Below are 8,792 nucleotides of genomic sequence, written 5' to 3' on the forward strand. Positions count from 1 at the left end.
CAATCCCTTTCTTCACACAGAAGGCATGCAACTCCCTATTTTTAAATTCTGTGCCATTGTCACTCCTAAAGCTTTTCACTGGAAGGTCAAATTGCTTTTCAACCTGTGTCACAAAGTCTTGCAAAATGCCTGCAGTTTCATCTTTAGAGTGCAAAAAGAAAGTCCATGTAAACCTAGAAAAGTCATCAACTATTACCAAGCAATATCTTTTCTTTTTAAGGCTCATGACTTGAACTGGGCCAAACAAATCCATGTGTAGCATTTGCAAACACTGGGTTGTTTTGGACTCTTCAATGGACTTGTGGGAACTTTTATGCTGTTTTCCTTTTAAACAGGAAATGCAATGTTCAGGACATGAAAACAATTTTTGTGGCAGGCCTCTCACCAAACCATTTTTTGAAATTTCTGTTATTGTCTTAAGATTTGTGTGCCCCAGTCTTTTGTGCCAAAGTTCTGTCTCTTTGTTAGAGGCAGCTGAGAACAGACAGGCATCAGCTCTGGGACACTCTTTTGACATGTCAACAACATAAACATTGCCACTTCTTTGAGCAACAAGTTTAGTTTGACCATTTTTGATTATTGCTTCAATCTTTTTGACCATTTCTGGTCCAACAATCCTACAACAATCTTTTGTGAAGAATGACCCAAACCCTTTGTCACTCATTTGGGATACACTCAGAAGGTTGAATTTTAGATTGTCTATTAGATTGACATTTTCAAACTTTACATTGCCAGATTGCAATGTTCCAGACCCCAAAACCTTTCCTTTACTATTATTACCAAAGGATATATCACCCCCACCATGGATTTTAAAGTCTTTGAGGAGGGCTTTACATCCTGTCATGTGCCTGGAGCCTCCACTATCTACATACCAAAGACTATCAAAGCATGCAGAAGCTCCCTGCACATGAAGTAAAAGGATTAGTTCATTAAGGACTCCAAAGCCAACAGGGCTTTGGATGGAGTCTCAACAGTGTCTGACATGGATACAGTGTGATGAACAGTGGTTAAGTCAGGGGTTTGGACAGTTTTAGTACTGTTCCTTTCTAACCACTGTTGAGGGTCTTGCCCAATCACCTGCTGGTAACCGAAAGGATGCCTGTTCACTCTGGGTTTAGAGGGCTTTTTGTAGACCTCATAAACGTGTGAAATCCTTTGGTAAGACTGTTTTTCCTTGCCTTTTCTGAACTGATTGGCAGGGGGTGCATCAGTAACCTGAACATCTCTTTTAACAGATGTTTGGTTCAGCTGTTTTGTGACAGCTGTTTGAACTGGCACAAACAGTGGTTGTTTCTTTGTGAACTTGACAGATGGTGATGCTGATGGACTCAAGGATGTTTTAGCAAGGTACTCATTCTTTTTGATGTCAAAGTTTTTGAGATACACACATGCTTGAGTTTTGTGGTTTGTTTTACCACAAACAATGCAGCTTTCAGCTGACACTATGACACTTGTTTTGTTTATATCATAAGCTTTTAAGTGGAAACAATCTTTTGTTAGATGGTTCCTTTTCTCACAAAATTCACAACACAAGTTATCAGTTTTTTCTTTCTTCTTCCTCTTTTCAGACTCCTTCGCAGCAGAGGTTTTAACCACTGCTGGGATGTCCTTAAGAGGAATGACTTTAGCTTTTGGAGCTTTAACACCATCAGTTGATGTAAAGTCCATTGGCTTGAAATTTTCAAGAATATCACACTCATCAGACCATTTTGGTTTAAATTGATGATTTTCAATCTCCTCAAAAGCAGAGGGGCCCATTGGTCTGTCAAGTGTGATTTTGTTACCAAGTTTGTCAGTGATTTTCACTTCTTGGCCATTCTTATTTGTGGGGATGTACTCAGTGGTCACATCAGTGGTTGAAACAGATTTTCCAAAAGCAGTGTTTTCATCATCATGTTTTCTATAACCAACCCCAAATTTCACATTGCTTTTTATCTATTTCTCAAGCATAACCTCATACCCTTTGCATGATTCCACCCATTTCTCACATGTGATCTGGGTGGACTCTAACTCCTTTTTGCAAACTTGGTATTTTTCTACCATAGTTTGGAGTTGGGTTTTGGTTATGCTTTGCTCTTCTTTCATGCTGCTAATCTCTTTCTCTTTTTCAGCCAATTTGTTTTTAAGTTCTTTTAAAGATCTTTCAAATTTGACTTCATCAGTTAAGATTTTGTTCCTAAGGTTTTCATTCACCTCTTTGATGTTAGCAAAGGCAATTATGCAATTGTCAGAACATAGTTTTTCTAGAACTTGAGGTGATACCTTGGCAGCAGCCATCATTGCACAATCACACTGAGTAATCTCTTCACCACCAGCTCTCTCTTCTTCTTCACCTGCCTTTTCTTCTTTCTTATCTTCTTCAATCCATAGATCTGTCAGTGGTTCAATCAGGGTACCTGAACTTTCTTCCAATAGTACTTCATCAGCCACAACAGTAACCACTGCTTCAATCACCTCATCCACTGTTTTAGAGACCAGTTGTTTCTCTTCAGATTCAACACCCTCCTGTATTGACTCTAATGCCATCAAACAAAATTCATCATGAGAAGAAACATTAGAAGCATAGAGTGCAAAGTTTTCATCACTGAGGTCCTCAGGCATACTGCTCCAGTCAACAAACTCTTGAGTAAAGAAACTTTGTTGATCTGGTTGTGTTGCTACTGGAGCAGTGGTTTGTGGTGCAGGTTGCACTTGTGCCTGGGGAGCAGGGGTTTGAACATATTGAATCTGTGGAGCAGCTGTTTGGACATAATGCACTGGCACAGGAGCAACAGCATAGTGAGCAGTGTTCACATGTGCTGCTGGGGCATAATGGGCATAGTGCACAATGTTTTGATTTTGAGGTCTAGGATTTGAACTAGGGTGAATAATTATGGGACCAGTTGTTTGACTCCTACACTCTCTAGCAAAATGTCCTAACCTGTTACACTTATAGCACTTGATTTTCGATTTATCCAACCCAACCCTTAGATTCCCATGCAACCCTGGGAATTTTCGCCCTGTTCTTTTATAAAACTTGCTAGTTCTAACACTTAGCAAGGCCAGTTGATGTAAGATGTCCATTTCCTCTAGATAAGTGGGGTCAAAATGCTGAAAATCATTTAGTTCAAAGCTTAAATTGTCTGACATCTGGTTTTCATTTGCAGTGAATGCATAACCTGTAGAGTGAGGATCAGGGTTGTTAAAATTTGCACCAGCAGTTATGTCAATGAAGTGATCATAACCCTGATCCTTACCACTACCAACAGATTCTTCTTGACCCAAGAGAGCAGTGTTACCGAATGAATAATCATCAACGGTTTTCCCTGACTCTTGTAACTTCCTTTTTTGGTTCAACTCCCTTTCATAGGTCAGGAGTCGACCATGGAGTGGGGTCAAGGTCAGATCCTTGAACTCAGGTGAGTTTCGGGTGACAAACGCTATTGTGTCCCATTTATCTGGCAGTGACCTGAGGAACCTGCTATTTTGAGTTGAGTTTGTAAAAGTGGTTTTAACAAGCCTCAGTTCACTGATGAGACAACTGAACCGCTCAAATTGTTGCGTCAGTGATTCACCTTTAACATGACAAAATGTTTCATACTGTTGGTTTAGGATTTCCCTATTGTTTTCTATGACCTCTTCGGTACCTCCAAACTGTTCCTTAAGTGCGTCCCACAACTCTTTGGCATTGTCACAATGTAACAATCCAGCATATATTTCGTTGGGCAGCGCTGATGCTATGATACTAAATGCTTTAGCATCTAGTTCAAACTTTTGATAATCCGTTTCAGTATAATTTTCAATAGGTTTTGGAACTTGTTTTTTAGCATCTTCAGCGCTTGGCACTGTAGGAACATGAGGACCAAAGATAACAGACTTCCAACAACCTGTGCTTTGTTGAGCGAGGATGTGACCCTTCCTCCTCTGCCAGATGTTGTACTCATTTCTTTTTAGCATTGGTGGTTTAAAGAGAGAACCAATGTTGTTTTTATCGTCCTGAGATTGTGACGTCATTCTTGTTGTTTTACACGTACTGAGAAATCAACTTTAGTGGTGATTAATCCTTACTCTGTTTTTCAACGACGAACAAACGATCAGTATCAACTGTTTTAAGCTGAACTATTTACGTCAAAATGATTGTTAAATCAAATTTGACTGTCCAAGCTCTGATACCAATTGTTGGATCTGAGTTTCTTTTTGATTGTATTTTGTGTTTGAAGTTAAGATGAAAATGGATGAGTTGTGCAGTGGAATTAAAATGAAGACAAACTTTGCATACAATCAAATGAGAGTAATACTTTAATCAAACATCTTTTACACTATGAACCGATTGATTGAATTTAATTTCAACAACGATTACAAAGATAGATGTATGAATGCAAACTCCCCCTCAGCCCGAGCTCAGTAGTTTGTTCGTGCAAAGAAGACGAATGATGTAAAGAGCTAATAGAACAGTACAAAGTACTGAACTATTTATAGGCACTTGCAAACTACTGAGCATCTTTGCTGACGTCACCATGAAAGTGACATCTAACCTCCTAACAAACTCTAACCTCTGATCTATACAGACACTGCTTGTGTTAACTACTGCTAATACATTCTATTACAAAACAGACTTTAAAACAGCTGCTGCAACCTTCTACTGCTGTGAACCCAGCAGCACTTGTCCGGATCAGCAGTGCTTGACTCAAGGCAGTAGATTGAATCAGCATGACTTTAGTCTTCCATCAGATCTTTAGTTGAGCAGCAGTTATGAGACAGCAGTTTGGTAAGATCAGCAGATAGGAGGTCATCAGTAGTTGTAATCACTTTCAAGGGGAGAGATTTGTGTATCAGCATCTGCTTATTCATAATCCACTGTTCTGATCCAGTTTTGGCTTTAATTATCTGTTCCTCTGATAGGGTTCAATCCCAACAAATTGATAAACAACAATGAGGATCACTCAGAAATGAATTGCACAAGTGACACAAAGATTTATACGAGGAAAAAGCCCTTAATCAATGAATGATCTCCGGCATAAAAAACCTCGGGTGATGGAAACTACCGATCACCAACTCAAATTAAACAATTAATGTGTTACAACTTCGGATGATAGCGAGCTAAGTACAAGGATCACTATAGTGTATCGTGTGAAAAATGCTAAGTGTTTTGCCGAGAGCTGGTGAGAGCAGTTGTACGAGTGTGTGTAGCCAAAAATTAGCCAAGTGTTCTAAAAATAGCTCGCTATCCCCTTAAAAATAGAAAATATCTAGCCTAACTAACTGTCCGCATTTCGTGCCTTCTCCCCACGTTCTCTATAACGTTCACAATGGTCAAGCACATGCAGAATAAAAGGGAATATGCTCCAGGAATATCGTCATGACCAAGTCCAAGCCGGTACTCCTGCAAAACAATAACGAATTCAAAGTAGACAATTATTAGTATAAGGATCCTTAGGATGATCCAGATCCTTGATCACTTCCGAGGATCACTATCTGAAACAGAAGTGAGGATCACCAAACCCAACAGTAAGTAAGGATCACAGGTCATTCAGAAATCCTCCCCTAACAATTGCCCCCAAAATATAAGGAGTAATATTGTAATTAAACGAGTTGTATTTGGTCGATCTTATCCGCAACAAACTAACGAATATATAGCCGTTAAGATCGAACTATCCGTTGAAATCCTGACGTCACTAAGGTGACTTATCCTGCAAAATCATCATTATAAATGGCAGTTAGAGATAAGAGCTAAAGCGCATTTAAATCCGAGCGTTTCATCTTTAAATCCTCATCAGAAGACTTATTCAGGTACTCCTTTCTCCTTTCTCTCTTCATCTTCTCGTTTTGTTTTTCTTTCTTTACCACCATCAAAACAAAAATGATGCTCCGATCCTCACCGGGCAAGGATCACAAGAAGAACAGCCCCTTGAAGAGCCAAGGGATCATCAAAGATTCCGCAAAAGAACGCTGCTGTTTCACCGATCCACAAATTGATAGAATTCGCTATTGTTTCCCAGCGAACACCATTTTCAAATCCTTTGATCCCACTGCTTTAAGTGATTATGCCTCTGAAACCTGGATTGCCTTTCCTGTTACCCCATTCACCATAGGATACACCTATCCTTTTCCAGCCTTTACCCAATCCTTCTTCTCTCTTACTGGCATTTCTTACGTCCAAGCGATGCCCATGGTCTGGAGGGTTTTGATCACCCTTGAGAGGATCATTGAGCAACATGGTATCGATCTAGGCATGTCAGAGCTTTCTGAAATGTGTGACCTTGTCAGCCATGGATCTCACCGGTATCTTCTCAAGCACAAGCCGGGTGAAGAGCATCCCATCTTTAAAGCTACTAAAAACGACACCAACTGGAAACGGAGATTCTTCTTCGTCAGAAGAGATTCCATTCCTAACGGAAAGGATTTACCTAGCAAATGGACCACTCATGGTAGGATAGAGGATCCTTAGAAGGATCACTAGGTGAAAACTTGCTTCTGACCAGGATCACTAACATGTTTCCACCTCTTTTGTGCAGCAATCTCTGTTTCACACCTGTTCAAAACACCTGCAACAAGAGAAAGGCTTCTTGCTTTTCAAAGGCTTGATCCTGCTATAAGATCATTCAAAGCAAACACCCAAGATTCACAAGAAGTCTCATCAGGATCAGTTACCATGTCAAGTAAGTATTTGTATTTGTATGTGACTGAATGATAAAATAAAAATAAGGATACTTATCTGTTTCGAATATGTAGGTGCTGGAAAAACTTCAAAATCTGCCTCCAAGTTCAGCGTTACCGATCTGGACACTGTACGATCCTCCAGGAAGAAACTTCCTGCCAGCCCAACTGCTTCGATCCCCAAGGCACCCACTAAAGGAAGGGGTGGCAAGAAAAGAAAAACCTCCGAGGTTGAGGATCTGCAAGGTCTGCCTCTGATCCGCCCCCAGTTCCTTAAATACTTCAATGAGGTAAGGATCATTGTCCCTGCTTAGGTATCCAGCTTATTTGAGGATCACCTGATCTTGAACTGTACTCTATCTTCTTTGCAGAAATTTGCTGAGATTGAAGACTACGTTGGGAATGTTGAGGAGATCCTAACGATCGAGGCTGGAGGCAGTGGCAAGGATCATGGTGGTGAAGCTAGTGGAGCTGGAGATGGTGATGCAGCGAAGGTGTAGGCTGCAGCAATGGGCAATGATGGACACTTCTAGACATAACCGGTGTTTTGGTCAAAAAATCTAATGAGGATAATGCAACCAAACTCTTAGTTACGGGGAATGATGCTTGAAATGAAGAACAATAATAAGGATCACTTCGATGTAAATTGCACAAACAACACAAGGATTTATACGAGGAAAAAGCCCTTGATCAATGAATGATCTCCGGCATAAAAAACCTCGGGTGATGGAAACTACCGATCACCAAGCTCAAATAAATCAATAAATGTTTACAACTTCGGATAGTGACGAGCTAGGTACAAGGATCACTATGTTTAATTGTGTAAAAGTGTGTGAAAACTGTTAAGTGTTTGCTGAAAGCTTCGAGAGTGCAGTTGTACGAGAGTGTATGTAGCTGAAAATGGCTAAGTGTTCTAAAAATAGCTCGTCACCCCTTTAAAAATAAAAGCTAACTAAGCTAACAAACTGTCCGACTTTTGTGCCATGCTCCCACGTTCTCCACAACGTCCATTTCCATTCAAACGTGTGCGAAATACCCGTGGAATATTCCATAGTAACGTTGCCAAGACCAAGTCAAGCTTATTACTCCTGCAAAACAATACGAAACATAAACAGCCAATCGTTAGTATGAGGATCCTTAGGGTGATCCATGATCCTGATCCTGAAGCTCTTCTGAGGATCACCATCTGTCACAGAAGTAAGGATCACTATTAGGATAACAAGTAAGGATCACTAATTGTTAGAAAATCCTCCCCTAACAATTGCCCCCAAAATATAAGGAGTAATATGTAAAATGAACGAGTTATGTTTTCTTGATCTTATCCGTAACTAACTAACGGATATATAGTCGTTGATGTAGAACTATCCGTTGTAACCATGACGTCACAGAAGTGACATCCCTGCAGAATCATGATTATAAATAGGAGATATAGATAGGATCGTTTGCATTTAAATTTCAGAGATACTCCCTTTATAATCCCATCCGAAGATAAACAGGTATTCTCTCTTCATCTTCTTCCTTCTCTAACTCTGTTTTATTTCTTTTACCGTTATCTCATCGACAATGATGCTCTGAAAGTCTCCTGCCAAAGAACCCAAAAGGAACAGCCCCTTGAAGGGTCAAGGGATCATCAAGGATTCCCCACAAGAGAGGTGTTGCTTCACTGACCCTCAGATTGACAAAATCCGACACTGTTTTCCGGCGAATACCTTCTTCAAACCTTTCAGTCCTACTACCTTGAGTGATTACATCTCTGAGACTTGGGTAGCTTTCCCGGTCACCCCTTTCATGATAGGATACTCATATCCTTTCCCTCAATTCACCCAATATTTCTTTTCCCTCACCGGCATCTGCTACATCCAGGCTATGCCGATGATCTGGAGGGTTTTATACACCCTTGAAAGGATCATCGAGCAAGAAGGGATCGATCTTTGAATGTCAGAGCTGGGGCAGATGTATGATCTCACTACCTTCGGATCCCACCGGTACTTGTTCAAACGAAAAGCTGGTGAAGAGCACCCGATCTTCAAAGCCACCAAGAACGACACTAACTGGAAGCGACGCTTCTTCTTTGTCAGAAGAGACACCATTCCAAACGGAAAGGATCTGCCCAGGGAGTGGTCCACCCACGGTAGGATAGAGGATCCTGATAAGGA

Source organism: Helianthus annuus, chromosome 10 (assembly GCF_002127325.2).
Source record: "Helianthus annuus cultivar XRQ/B chromosome 10, HanXRQr2.0-SUNRISE, whole genome shotgun sequence".
Classification (NCBI taxonomy): Eukaryota; Viridiplantae; Streptophyta; class Magnoliopsida; order Asterales; family Asteraceae; genus Helianthus; species Helianthus annuus.